We start from the raw sequence: 15,353 nt of genomic DNA on the forward strand, positions 1-15,353 counted from the left end.
ACTGTCGTTGGCATGTACGCCACATTGAACGTGAGCGAATTGAGCGGACCTTAAATATACGAACCTTACATCTGGTAAATCAAATAGATGATATGTAATCAGATTAAATTTAATATTCAACTAATTCACAACTAAAATAATCCAACATAGCTGCCATAGCCTCATTTTCACAGTTCACCGCTGTACTCATTTATACATTAAACTGTTAGAAGCCAATTCGGCAAACCTTTGAAATTAAGTAACTTTTATGAATTATGCACTACTAGCACAAATATGGCTCCTAAATACTTCAGTCATTTAAACCTGTTTATTTAGAAAGCGGTCGCTTTTACTCTAGGAGAAACGAATTTATAAGAAAACTTTCAGTTGTGGTCAGATCAACGCTTAGTGGTCAAGTTTATCCTCGTAGGCCCTTATACGGTACTAATTCAGGTACTGGTGGGAACTTTAAGCTAGAGAGGTCTTAAGTGAAAGCACAATACGTGAATGGCACACATGGTTCAAGAACGGATATTGGAGTATTGAAGGCCAGTGAAAAGGTAACCAGATGTTGAGATCCAGAATACAAGAACGGATTGCCACAACTGAGGAAACTATTCACGGAAGCAGAGCTTGGAGTTTGGGAGCTATGTCAGCTAAAACTGACATTTTATATGTGCCATTATATAGAGACGAGATATGGTTCAATTTATACCACCAGCTCAAGAGGGATAAGGAAAGAGAATGGCGTCGCCCATGAAAGAAATCGAGTGGGGGGCAATGTCTTGTATGTTCGGACGTAAGGTGATAGCAGTGCTTGCAATGGACATCAGAGGCATCTACTGCTACGAGATATTCGCGGAAAACAATGAATGCAGCCCACTATCTCGAGTTCCTCAAGAGACCCACGAACCGTTAGCATGGCAATCCAAAGCACGCAGTCAGGTTACTTGATGACAACGGCAGATCTCATCGCCATATCTTAATTATTTCCTGAATTGAATAAAGTAATATCCAATCTTGGTTTTAACACACGTACTGTTCTAATTTAGGTCCGTGTGATTACGGGGCTTTTCATGCTTTAAAAGGGGCAACCGTTGGGCAAGCATATCCCACCAATGATTTACTCCAAGAAGCCATAGAGAAGGAAATTACATATGGGAACATGAAGGAACAAGAAGTTGCGAAAATGCTAGGACGAACGTGTAAAAAATGAAGGGACGTACCCCTAATGCGCGTTAAAAAAACCATCATTCTAGCCTAACTGGTTTGAGAGTTACCTAACTGCGTTTCAGAGTTCGCAGGATTTGCTTGTAGCAGCCTAACGTTACGATTCGTCTGCCAATCCAAGTCCGAGCACTCGTGCTAGATCGAGAGGTCATCTACATTCTGTTATTAATACTATAATAAATCGTCGAAAATGTAGTATATTAACGGTATAAGGGCATGGGTGATGAAGCCATACAAAAACATATAAAAATAACCGTGTATGACTTCGGGGTGATGACAGAATGGATCTTACCCTGAACTTCGCAGAACCAGCAGTCAAACAGTTTTTCGTTTGCCTAGTAGAGTAGCCGTGTTGGGTATTTATCTGATTGTCTGTTAAAATCTGTTGTCTTCGTCAGGCGTTTTAAGTAATAACATCAAAGTTCATCTGTAATATATGCGAGTCGGAAAAACAACTATTACAAATTGCGTACAAGAGGCCGCTACTGATCGCCTGTTAGTTTAAAAGCTTGGGCTACACAGCATATATATATATATATATATATATATATATATATATATATATATATATATAGGGAAACATTCATATTAGTTTTTTTCAAGTTTGTCGAGTTTTACGTGCGGTATTCAAGCCTCTAAACCTTGTTTCAGACGATTTGCCCCTTTCCGCGCGAGCCAATATGTCTACGCTTGATTTTCAACTTAGACGACCACGTGTCCCTGAATAAATAGGAGTCTTTCAGGTAAGATATCTTGACTAGTTATTAAGCGTACCTCTCTATGGTCCACAGATAGTGTAAACTGTGCTCATTAGCTTTCTAGCTTTATAACATAATTTTTAATATATTACTTGACTGGCATTCGTTTGTAACCTCGTGGTTATTTGTTTCGCGTTTTAGGTGTGCTTAAGAATCATTCTCTGCCTTCAGCCAGTTTTCCATAATATTTCCGGACGTGGTCACGATTGAAGGCCATTGTATATATGACATTCACTGATGACGATGCACCACAAGATAAAGTCATTTTCCAGATAACATATAATGGCACACACTTGATTGTGTACTAAATAAGTATAATTTTCAGCTGCTTAATTTGGCCTGTTCCCTATGAAAAAATCAATGTCACCTGAATATACTGCAATATGCAACGCTAGCGAAAACACTTCCGTCTCCTTGGTGTTTGCTTGGAAAACATGGTGCCGCTTTCTAGTCGCAGACAGGAAAGCAACACAGAGCAATCAATGGTCCATAATCGATCGCACATCTCGTGATGATTTGCAGGATGGGTGCAGCGGTAGTACAATATCTCTAATAGCCAAGGTGACGGTCCTGCAAGGCTTCTCCTATCGAGAACCACTGTTCTCTAACTGCACACACGAAGACACATTTGAGCATAGTGAGGCCTTAGAAAGCTGAACATCAAATGGCAAACGCCTTTGCCCCCGGCCAGCTGTACTCACCATAGCCAAAGGTATCTCAATCTTCAAACGGTAGACCAGCCAAAAATGGTTCGGTCATCAACGCACAACGACCTCACGCGAATAACAACGACACTCACTCGTATTTCCGCGTTCACGTTCATACGTATAAACGTGGTGCTTGCAAATTTGCTTCTGCTAGCCTCTTACGTCAATGGCCAGTTGCTATTTGTGGCACCATTCGCGCCTTCAGTCTCTTTCGATCATATATATATATTTATATATGTGACTGCCTTTGATGCCGCTGCAATCGTCCATTTTTCCATCTTTGTCCGCGTTTTCCTTCCCCCTGGCCAGGCTCGCTTGCTCTCCTGTTTTGCCCTCACTTTACGTATATTCCTGCTTTCGTTTGTCGTGGCTGCCGTTGTTGTCGTGTGTTTCTTCTCTTTTCTCTATGAACAAACGTTGCTTGTGTTAGTGCCAGTATCGTTATTCGTTGTCAAAGCGAACCCGCCGAGGGCAATGCAGGGCGAAAATCATGGAAGGGACAGTCTCTTTTTTTCTGTGCCGTGTTTATGTGCTCTGTCATTTTTCGTTTCTGGCTTTTGTTCATTTTATTACACTCGAAATGACGCTCTCTTTCTTTCTGTGGTTGTTTTCCGTAACGTTTTCCACTGCTTGGGGACGCTTCACGACTCGCCACTGTGGATGGCGATCTGGGCGACGCGTTGGTTTTCTTGCCTATTTTCGTCGATTTCCTACTCCTTCAAAATTGTGAGATTACAGGAATAGCTTTGGGCCCTACTTCCAACGGAACTCCTCACAGTTTGCTCGCAGTTGCTTAATCGTCATCGCCGTTAGTATATTTTCACAGATTCTCCCATTTGCTTGCTTCTATTTTACAGCAGTAGCTCTTGCTTAGCTGTCCCAGTGTGCACGTCTAGATGTCGACGTGTCTCAATGTGTTTACTAATGTCATACGCCGGCAACGTATCTGTGTGTGCATGGTTTGTTCATGAATGTTAATAATGTCTGTGCTTTTTGTTGTTGCTTTCGTCGACAACGAAAGCAACAAGCTTTCTCCGAAACACAAAGTCACTTCGACTTGAAGTTGTTGTCGTCGCTGTTACCGAGAATAGCGAGCGTCAACCAAGGCTGTTCATTTAGTGGCCCCTCTAAAAAAACACCCAGAGTTGTTGTTAGTCGAAGATCAGCAAGGTAAAAGAAGCTGGGTGCCATCTTTTTGTCCTGATGTACTTAGTTTTTCCCGAGCTAGCTTGCAACAGTTTGTAGTGCCTGTTTCAGCCTACCGCAGAAAGACGGGCGCATGGAGAAGAAGGATATGGTGGCCAGTTAGTAGCGAGTTTGCTATGTGAAGGTAGTACAATCTATTTCGTTGGTTGCTCGTGGCGAGCAAATAACCGAGATGAACGGAAGTAAGGAGCCAACGAGAATACTGCTAAGATAGAAAAAGTGCAAAGTCAAGACCTGCAAAGAAGACCTAACGCGGAAATTATTCGGCACTCGCGCTCCATCCTACAGCTGCTACCGAATTCTTCATACGTATAGTAAGATACTATGCGTTGACAGGGTCATTCGCAAATGTGCGCGACGGCATTTCGTGGACATGCGCAACTTCGTTCGAATCTTCAGAGTTGTAGTTCTGCTATATTGCTTCTTTTTATGAGATAATACAAATGCATTCTATGGTGGATGTTTCTGATTTCGTGAATCGAAAGGGATACAAAGAAATCTTCTTAACAAGATCCATTCTTCATTTTGCGCCTCGTCAAGCGCTGCCTATTCCCAAAGTCTGAGTGAACCAACAAACCGAGATAAAGGGCGAAAGGTATTCGAAAACGGCAGGTGCATAGTATCTAACACTACTCGTGCGGTAATTGTCAAAAGAGTATGAACACCATCTATGATGTAAATAACATGTCGCATTGCCCTCTAGCAACTTTCCACGATATACTAATAAGAGGTTTACGGACTAATTACAGCCGATGTACATTAATCGTACTTAAACATTACAGGTTCCTCTTCCTGTACTCCTGTTGGATTATTATAACTACCTACTATAGTAAAATGTATTGCAGCGGCAACGGATAGTACGTACAACGAGAAAGGAAAGGACATTCACTGATCTTGGAACGGAAACGCTCCGTCACTTTATCATCAGGAACGAGGCACGTCTACAAAGGACGCTCCACCGATTACGTTTTGTGGAGCTAGGCTTTCCTATTATTCCTAGTTGCCTGAAAAATTCTGGCAACGGTTCTGCCAGCTGCAGTCGACGAAAAGCGAGGAATAACGACAGCGTGATGATGAGAAGAGAGTCAGTCGTACCGGGGGAAGGGGATATATCAACTATGTTACATCCGCCGGTCGTGCTCAGACCCCTCTACAAGCGAAAGGGGGGCAGGCGGAAGCTTGAATGACGTGACCATGTGCTGTGGCCATGGCGAAACACCGAGGAGAAGAACAAGACCAGGTTCGTCTGCGCTGCTGTTGCCATGAAGGCCTGGTGACTAACGACGAATCTCAGTAGCAGTAATAGTAGAAGCAGTAAATACGAAAACCCTGAGGTCGCAAAAATACGCGAAGACAGGATGGATTCTACTGCAAGCAAGGACATGGTCCGAAGTGAACGCCCGACCCACATGCTTACCATTGAAAAGTACGTAAGCATTGACTTCAACTCAACTAGCCTCTTCTGCACCAGCATTCGTGTGACAGCAGCGATGTAGGCGGTCGGTGGCATTAAGTTCATTGGCTTGCTATTGCTCTATTCGACGTAAGCCAAACGTTGACGGAAAGGAGCCGTTCTTGTGGCCGGTAAACTGGGCTCCGAGCAGCAGCTTACATATGGCGTCACTGGATGCCTTCCTGCAACCCCTTGTGTATATATATTGTAATCTCAAGAAGCTTGTGTGGGTGTCAAATTTGATGACGGGAATAAAGCGAAGAGCAGAACGCTAGAGAATACAACGAACTACTTCTCTATTACCCGTCCACCAAATCAGTGGCAGGTACGACCCCTGTAAGGCCAGCACGCTGGTTTGCCTGCTGCCGCTTCTGCTCTTTCTTTCAGTTAAACGAAAACGTCATTTGCTGACACCATTTCCGGTGCTGCACCTGATAAACAAACACATCCACGGGTACTGTTACGGCTGGAGCTACGGCGGCAGGCCGGGTAACAGGGGCAGCAACCCGGGTTATGTGAGGAAACTTGCTATTCATTCGATGTCCCCCTGTTCTTGCCTCCTCGGTGCCTCGGTACTATTAGCGGCAGAATACATGGGCGTAAGGGAAAAAGGCAAAGTGGGAGAGGCGAAATGATTTTTTCTTCAGTTTTGCTGGCTCGAGCCAACAGCCCACCGTTATCCGCTGGGTTTTCTTTGCTGCTTATAGCTGCCAGTCGTAGCTCAGACTGGGGTTAAAGCCTTGAGTAGTGTTCCGCTCGGCGACATAGATGTACCTACTTCTAGATCGATGACTGTTTAAGTTTGTAGCTCAGTATGATGTGTAATGAAGAATACGAGGCGAGCAATTTGCTTTTAGCTTACATTTCCCTCTCACCAGTAGTGGCGTTACTTTACGTATTAGTAGAGTAGTTCTGGTAGGATTGCGTTATTTCGAAATAGATTCTAGAACGTGGCATCTTCATTACCGATATAAGTACTCGGTGGCTTTATACGCCTTCTTCGTTTTTGCGCTGACTACGCTTATGGACTGCGGCCACGGCGGATATTCGTCGTCGACGAAATTTCCTGCCTACAAGAAGCAAAAAAGAGTAGTCCTTCAACACGGGAAGTGCTTACGACTGTTTGCTTATCATTAGTGAAAGCACTGTATGTTCAGGGAAAGCTGTGCTAAAAATGTACTAGACGCTTTGACTCCTTAGAAGTCGGACCTGAGTCACTGCTGATTCTACGTTTTGAACTCGGCTATTTTAGCCTAAACCGCTACGCAAATATTCTAAATTCGCAGTCCGTGCTTCAACAAGGCCTCACATGTCTCCCTAACTCGATCGAAAACGACCTTTGCCAGTAAGTTACTTGCTTACAAAGTCAGTTATATCACAAACAGCAATCGTATGAGACTGATGTCTTATTTATTATACGCCTAGCCACCTTTTCTAGGCTAGATCGGTCAAGCTTTTACGTGATCGTGTGGAATTAACAGTACATCCCATGGGGTCCGACATAATCGTAGGAGAGAACAGTGATTTAACTGTTGCTACTATCATTGTATTAGTAGTACTTGTTCAGCCTGAACTATCCCATAGCCAATCTCTGGTACATGGGGCAGGTGGTTTTGCAAAGTAGTGAAAGGTTTATCCATTCTACAACGAGCTGGATAGAACCTGATCATCCTATCTTGAGTTTACCTTGAAATATAAGTAACTAAGAGCTTCATAGGGGGCGTTGTGTGAGGAAAATGCCTTGTGTAAGACCGCAAATAAACCTACAGTATTGCGGCTATCGCGGGCGGCGAACAGCTGTTGTAGCGATGGGTCATTTCAACGTTGAAATGTACCGACTACACATTTCACAATCAAACACTGTAAATGACTAGGCCAACTGTGGGATGACTCCGCTCGCAATTTGATCAGTCACGCGTTCTAAAATCCTTACAGGCTAGCATGGAACAAAAGTAAAGAAGGAAGGGTTTTTGAGAACCTTCCTCATTCGATAGGCTTGCACAAACGCGTGCTGCTCCGTAAACATGCATACTATCTCATGCGACTGGTTATGGTAACGGAAGTCGAACCGGGCATTAATGTTAGGTGAGAGACTGCGTAAAGCAGTAAAGTGAAATGCAATGAAATGTCGAGCGAACTAGCCAGGTGGCATAGAATAAAGGCACAGGTTGACTGAAATACGAAGCTCGAGAGTCTGGGCTACCGAAACTTCAATTGAGGTTGTGGCGGAACACGCTTCGAAACTTGCTCGACTCCGCTAGATTCTGGTACAGACAAAGTCGCAAAAAAGGTAAGTTGCCAACTCAAGAGCAAGCCCCATTAAAATAATTCATGTAAATTGTACAAGCGAGCAGTGCACCATGGATAGTCCCTGTGAAGGCCTGAAGTTGCAGTGAAACGGAAGACGAAAAGTTGTGCGCTCGTGAAAGGTACGGGTTCGATAAGTGTACAAAGGAAGTGCTGGATCCTTGATACTTTAACTGCGGACGGCGAAAAGGTGTTTATATGAGAAGTAGTTAACCAAATAAATTATAAGCGCGGATATATAACGGGTGAAAGGGAAACAATAGGGCCGATTCACGACTGCAAAACACCAGATCTCAGTTGTCGAGATATCCTGATGTCACGGACGAACACTTGGTAGACTTCGACCTTGGATTTTTTTAAAATTTCAGTAGCATTTTTATTATTTCGTCGCTTAGCTGAAACATATGATATGTTGCGAGCGTTATTTAGTATATGAGCATATCCAATATTTGCAATTATTTTCATATGGATTCAAAGCGGGTTTTGAGCACAGAAGAAAAAATGGCATCAAACAGGTCAGTACCCTGATAAGGTACAAGTACTGCACGTTACGTATTAAACTCGGCTGAATATCATCATCTCAGTAACGTGATTAAGAGTTTTAAACAAGATGATGCCGTACACTAAATTTGATGGACTATTCTGTAATATATAGGTGTGTATACTGGGCTTGGCAGCAAATCTTCTCTCAGGGTTCAAGCTTTAGGCGATATAACCACGTTTTAGGGTTTCTATATTTATGACAATAAGTAGGGCAGACGTATCTATTCAAAGCAGTTTCCTTCTAAACAAATAATCCATCCATTCTGAAGGAGTATCTTATGTCATTCTCATAGTTTTTGGAAATACATGGTTTTGCTTCTAGCCCGCCATAGTTATGGGTCAAGAGCGTTTTCAGCCGATATTGGTAAAAGTCAACTTACTAGATTAGAAGTGCTTTTTTTTCTTTATTTGAATGAAAGCACTATACGGTAAGCTAAAATGTTTTACCTAACACGTGTGTGGGAAATGCGTGGCGGTATCTAGTCTCTGCTTGAAAATGTTATACATTTCGACTTGTTAGATTTTTCAGTGGTAACGTCGGTAAAACCGGCCCTGTGGCCATAAGGGGAAGATTTATAGAAATTACTGGTTTAACCATCTAAACAACACAAAGAACACCGTATCAGGTAAAAAAAAAAACCTTGTATAGCAGGTGCATTTTTAAAATGCTGATGAATGCGTTATTCTCTACGTGATATACATTTTTAAGTATAAATTGCTATGCCCTGATATGGAATAGAAATACATAAACGCAAGCATCAATCGCTACCCGTGTAAAAACAGGTCGTTTAAAGTTGTATTCCGAGAACTTTGGTTCTTAGATAGGAAATTAATCATTATATCTTTGCTGTTCACGAAAGATCAAATGTTCTGGCAATCAAACGTACTCCGTCGCTGGCTTTTTGCACCAAAATAAAAAAAAAATTAAGATACTGAATATTTATATTGTATATTTAGGATATTGTATCAGTATTGACTTACACAGGTCAATACTGATACAATATTTTAACTCTTTTCTCTTAGAAAAAACTCTTCTTGAATCGTTCATCGAATATAGAATCTGAAGAGCAAGGTAGCAAAAATAAAGTAGTCCCCGGATCGGGAAGTTATAAGTTCTATTAGAAGTAATTTTTTAACTCGCCATTTTAGGTTTCACCGCTATTAGAACACCAAGCGTCATTAGAACAACACATACGGCTCAGGCAATCCTAAGCTATTTTAAACCTTCAACTGCCGATTAATTTTTATGATTTATATGTTTTAGTCTGCAGTAACTAATATCCAATATTCGGTTCATCTTGTATGCCTGATGGATCGCACTACACAAACAAGCCGGTCAAAGTTTATAAAAAAAAAAAAAAAAAACTTGAGCATACTGTGTATATCCATGATATGTTTAAGCTTTTACTTGGTACAATGTAAAGCGCTGTACCAGCTGACCGATAAATAAAATAAGGTGTAACTGAGATCTTAAGCAGATGTAGAGGATGATGAACGGAAGGTTGATTTTCCTTTGTATAGCAGGTTACAGGATAAATAAATATACCGCATGTAAAGTTTAAAGAAAGAAGTGGCTTCTATAACAAAGTCAGCTCATGAAGATAAAACTTAATTGTTATCATGATATAATGTTTAATCGCTAGCGTAGATTCAGCGTGTGAGTGCTTCACATGACTAAACAACTGAAATTTGTTTCACAATGTAGTGGTAGACTACGTATGTCTACCAATTTATTAGATCACCTAAAATCGCACATCAGTCGAATGGGATTATGTTTACCTTTGTAAATCAGACTTACGTATTCACGCACAGTCTCATTACACCAATCACGCGTTCGTCCATTCAGAGAAAGGCATTCAAAGCTCTGCCTTACAAAGATCCGGGCCTCTGCTTTGTTCAGTCTAGATAGGCAATCTACGAACAAATATCCCCCGCTGTCTCCCTAGCTTTGTCATACAATCAATTTATAAATATTTACGCTCACACATCCATGGACACACGCAGATCTGCCCAACCTGCAAGCAACGAGAACTCTTTTAATTTTACTAGCTAGTACAATTTTCCTCCTTCTCTAGGCGGGGGGCGGGGGGGGGGGAGAATTTTCCCGTGCTTGTTATACGAATGGTAACCGGGTTGGGCTTCCTTTTCACTTAGAGTAGAGGACGCAAATTACTTTGGTTTCCGGAAGCCTTTCCGTTCTTTGAAATCTGCAGTCCTTCGGCAGGGTTACCGGTGTTACACATCTCGAAGGGATTACATGTTTCGTTGGTTGACTAGTCACCTAGCGGTCACGCTGGTAAATATTAAACAAAGGACTGCATCTGGAGCGGAAGGATCTTGTAGGCAAGCAGTCAAGCACTGCAGAGAGGCCTCGATGGATTGGACGAGCAGCTAACCGTGACTCGGACGCTTTGTGCTGAAGACTGGCTGTTGCCAGGACTAGGACAACTAGTCCCGCGCCAATCTACGCTCAGGTGGAGACGCTGTCTACTGAGCGCTCCTCCAAAGCCAGTCAAATTGGCCTTGCGACGTGCATCGGACGGGCCTTGGCTGTCGATGGACATCTGACTAGGCAGACACAGATGTAAATTGAATTCGTCTAGCAGATTGCTAGCGGTGTGCTAATGCTGGGCACCAAGTAGCTAGCTGTGTGCCTGCTTACTGAGGCCAAATAGAACAACAGAGTATTGTTTGCTGCTTTTGCTCAATACAAACTAGGCCATGTGAAAGGAACGCATCAAGAAGCAGGATGACAGGCAGGCAGTTGGCAGCTTCTAGAAGCTACCTGGCGGAAAATCTTTACCTTTTTCGTATCTATAGGCGCTTTCTACGATCAGCAACTACTCTGTAATCTCTAACGTGATTGTATATAGTAGAGCGCGTGTATGGCATGTGTGCCGTCCCTTAGTCTTCGTTGCTGAGAGCACCAGCCATGTATCTAGACGTATCTTTTCCGATTTCTTGTCAGCTTTTCTGTGCTATCCCAGATCATGAAAGGTCGACAAACCCTGCGGTGCACAAATAATTCACCGTTTGGTTCAACACTTCAGCAGGACGCTGCCATTGCTTCTATCGCTGCCATACGATGCGCGTCGAAAGCTCGTCCCCGGAAAGTGGTCTACTTATGAAAAAGCCATGTACACCCTTACAATAAATAATCATCGCGTATTTATTGTTCACCGGAGACTCACTCATAAAAACTTCTTTTCAATGTGTGAGTGATTACTAGTTGCTCCCCTAAGAGCCTAATGCATTCGCTCCGATGCGTACGCAGCTGTTGCTATACAGGTATATACATAGATCTATGGAGCCTTTCCATGGCGGCGAACAGACATATGAAGCTCCAACACGTATAGTGTAAACTGGTTGTGTGTTCCCTTTGAACGGACTCCTGTATAAGAAAACGAACGACTGAAAGACCAATAAGACGAACAACAAAATAGATCGATAAAACTGTATTGATAGCCACGGTTGACACAACAGAGATTTCCGTTTCTTATCTCCTTTTCCGTATACTCGCGCCTTTTTTTAAACTCTGCCATTTTTTAGCATGCCTGTTGCGGTTATCGTTCTAAGCAGCAACAACGGAATACCGTATTCAATTCCAGTTTAGGGTCCGCGTGAGCCTAATTGTCATCTGGTTGTCTCAGTGACATCTTGGCAGTGGCTTGCGCTTGAGCTAGAACCTGATTTACTGCTGGTGTTTCCTGTCTGTAAAGAAAACTGAGATCTATTGCAGTCGATGCAGTGATGTCAACGACGCTCGAGATTGGAGAAAGAGCAGTCGCAGGCTGTCGGTCTTCTTCCTTGACCAAATACAGCTCTCGGCACCTGCCATTATTACTGTAACTGCCTTTTACTTCATCCCATCGGCCTACTACTAGTTCAGTCCTGTGTAAGTCTGGTACGAAACTTGAAAGGGAAGTGAACTACAGAAAAAGAGAGAGAAAGGGGTGTATGAGGGCGGACCTGCGATCGCTGGGGCCAATCGTTCATCATGGCTAGTTGTACCTGTCCACACTTCCTGCACTAGAGGTCATCTCACATCGTAGTTGACAGTGACAACTAACCAGGCGCATTGTCCACCCCTGTTCCTGCGGTCAGCCTCCTTCTTATGGACAGCGGCAGGAAACGAGCTAGGAGAAAACGGAAAACGAAGAAGCGATCCACACTGACAACATAATCTTGTTCATTTCAGTTGCTCTATGGTTATAATAGTACACACTGTAGCAGAAGTTTATGTATATATATCTCGGCAACCGTTTATTTGTTACCGTTACCTGCTAGTCGACAAGTTGATGATTGACTGTCGAATAACAGTAACGCATTGTAGAAGAAAACAACTTAAGAATTCGCGGTCATACATAATATACTGCTAGGTAACATATGCAGCAACCTTAGGTCGTTATTATTGAACTAGATTTGTACACGATTTACGGCGACAGTCAATTACTATTTTCTCACAAGTTCAATATAGGAAAGATGATTTTATTGATTATATTAAAATTGACTCTCTAGAAAATTCCAAACAGAACGTTATCGATTAGCATTGACAGACCAACCAACTAACAGCTGGTTTCGTATAATAACTTTTTTTATTTATCCAAGCCATGTAGTATCTACAACATTTGGCTATCGCCTAAATACACATGACGTAGAGGGATAACTATTTAATTTTCGCTGAGGTTTTTTAATGTCAAGAAAAAACATAGATACCGTTAGCTTTCTTTCCCATAGCTGATTGGCCTAATCAGAGCTGAAAGAAGATTAACGAGCGAGCCTTCAACATGGGCTTGTGACAACAGGGCTGCAATCTGAGATCGGGATGCTCTATGATTAGCAAGGATGTAATGACAACTCGCGCAAGCGGAACGATCGAAAACCGACTTGCGTCCTCAATGAAAGACGCGCCGCGCTATCACCGCCGATGTCTCTGCATCCGCTATGTTCCCAGCGCAAATTCAGTATCAGTTGTCCCTTTCCTTCTACCCGTTTCTATTCAGACTCCACTGTTCTTATTTTGTCCGTTGACGGCGTCCTGGTTCTCAGCATCTTCGTCCTACTTCGTCGTCTTTCCTCTATTCCAAGTGCAGGCCACCGCTATTTCTCATTTTTGACAGCATCTTGACAAAACCTCTTCCGTCCGTTTCCCTTTACTGCGTTTCACCCTTCGCGGAACTACCGTCACACGACTGAACTAGACGCTTCTTTTTAATAGTCCAAATGCCAGTTTTTTCTCCTGGGTGGTATCGCTTGCCTGCTCGCACCACAGCTACCAGCGTCCGATCTTTGCTGCTGTCCTCGTGACCAGCACTGCAACGTTCCATCTCCCCACAGTGTTTTCCTTCTGCTGGTTTGCCTTTTTTTTCTTGAGTCCTCTTTTTCCCCTCTGTGGAGTTTCTTCCTAGCTGCGTTTGGGCATTTTCTCTAGTTTTTTAACTCATTCTATCGTATTTTATTTTTTTCTCTGTCTTCCACTCTCCGTCGAAATGACCTGTTCTCGCTAGATTCAGGGCGTAGAGAGTCTTTTCTATTTTCCTTTTTTTTCCATTTCACTGTTCGCCACTGCGAGTCAACCAGACGGCCAAGCTGTTCCTGAACTCCTTGCTCTCCGCGGCCACTTTTCCTATGCGATCCATGAACGGGTTTTCTGCAGCCGCCTGCGGCGGCAGTTTTCTGCTTGGCTCAGACAAGCGGACGAAGGGAAGCTCCTGTTCTGTCTCGAGCTTCGTGTACGCTGCTTCTCAGATTTTCTCACGGTTTACTCTCGTTGGCTTTCGCCATCTCGTTTACGTCCTGGTTTTTCAGGGCGTGCACTTACATGTAAGTGTATTGTAAACCATACAAACTTGAGCTGTTTGCACACTAACATTGGTTGTATAAAGCGCCCCTAATGCGATCCGACTTACCAGTCAACCTCTTTAGAGTCTTTCTGATCTTTTTTTTAGACTGTTGTCGATAGATTGCCTGACTGGCCGGCCTGGGCCTGACGCCATACCCCTTTCATTCTTCTTTAGCTGGTCGTAGAAGCGCATTGAAGAGCTCTGAGAGAAAGAGACACAGGTTTGTTTCTGTTCGGCCACATAACTCGCACATAAACGTATGTGCATACACGCAACCCAGTTTACGGCACCATAGATGGCCCATCTAAAGCTAAGAAGCAAATACTACAGCCAGAGTGGTGGCCATAGAGTAAACGTGGGCGAACGGGCTAAAACCTCCAAGAGTTACGAAGACTATCCAAATCATCAAAAAATAAAAAAAAGACCCACGCTGGAACCGCTTCTAAGACTCGTCGTAATGTGCTCAGAACCGTTTCCTTTCGATGCCAGTGGGGCTCGACAACGTTGACGCCTTGCAAGCAGCTGCAGCAACGTTAGCCTGCGGCAGAAACTGCAGCTCCAGTGATTTCCTATCGTCTTAAAAGGAACTGGGTGCCCTTGCTGAAAGTCTTCAGCAGTGATACCACTTAGATTAAATAAGGCAACGCGTGACGGGTGCTCTCGTGAAAACGAATTTTAAAAACGGGCAAAATAGAAGGAGATTGGACGAGAGGAAAATCTTGAATGAACGACCGAATGCAATTTCGGAGTAAAACAGGGGGATGTTAGTTAGTCCTCCTTCGGCTGAGTGAAATACAAAGGAGGTTCTGCAAGAAAGCTTATATTGTGCCTACCGACTAGTTGTGCAAGGCAACCCTCGTCGGTCCTTCTTCATTTATTATATTCGGCCGGCGCGGCTACATTCGCTGCGGCCTTATTTGCCTATGTATGACCATACGGGTGGTTCTTGGTTGTCTCTCATTGCATGATTAACTGCGTGATAATGGAACCGAGGTGTCAGGATGCAACCCGTTGAAATGAGGCTTGCGACTTGCTCGTCGCATGTCTTCCTCCACCTGCTGACGGTGGCCAATACGTTTAGAGAAGTAGGACTCACCGTGCGACTTGGTATTCGTACACCTAGCAAGTACTTTTGTGTAAACGTCGTTTTCGTGGCTTGGAAGAAAAGACTCTAACAGCAATATCTATATACGGGTATCCTGCGGACTGCGTCGCGCATCCTTTTCTCTACATCTTTTGAAGAAGGAGCTCTCCATCTCTATTTTAGGTCATGCCACCATTTCTTCTGCGAGTTCCTTCGTCTTGTCCGTTATTGCGTTATGTATAA

The 15,353-nt window shown here is 43.3% G+C and overlaps 1 protein-coding gene across 4 annotated transcripts in view; it reads left to right on the plus strand.

The window, feature by feature from the left end:
* The window catches only part of LOC111249646 (uncharacterized), a 183,081-nt gene that overhangs the window by 133,633 nt on the left and 34,095 nt on the right, over positions 1-15,353 (plus strand). The window contains exons 5-6 of one of the 4 annotated variants that reach the window (XM_086986252.1): positions 1,861-1,952; positions 2,490-2,679. The exons of 2 other annotated variants lie outside the window; for them this stretch is intronic. The gene's annotated coding sequence lies outside the window, so the exon portion shown is untranslated. The remainder of the gene's footprint in view (positions 1-1,860; positions 1,953-2,489; positions 2,680-15,353) is intronic. One more of the 4 variants, XM_086986251.1, reaches the window with a different exon arrangement.

Source organism: Varroa destructor, unplaced genomic scaffold (genome assembly GCF_002443255.2).
Source record: "Varroa destructor unplaced genomic scaffold, Vdes_3.0 BEIS01000004.1, whole genome shotgun sequence".
NCBI classification, from domain to species: domain Eukaryota; kingdom Metazoa; phylum Arthropoda; class Arachnida; order Mesostigmata; family Varroidae; genus Varroa; species Varroa destructor.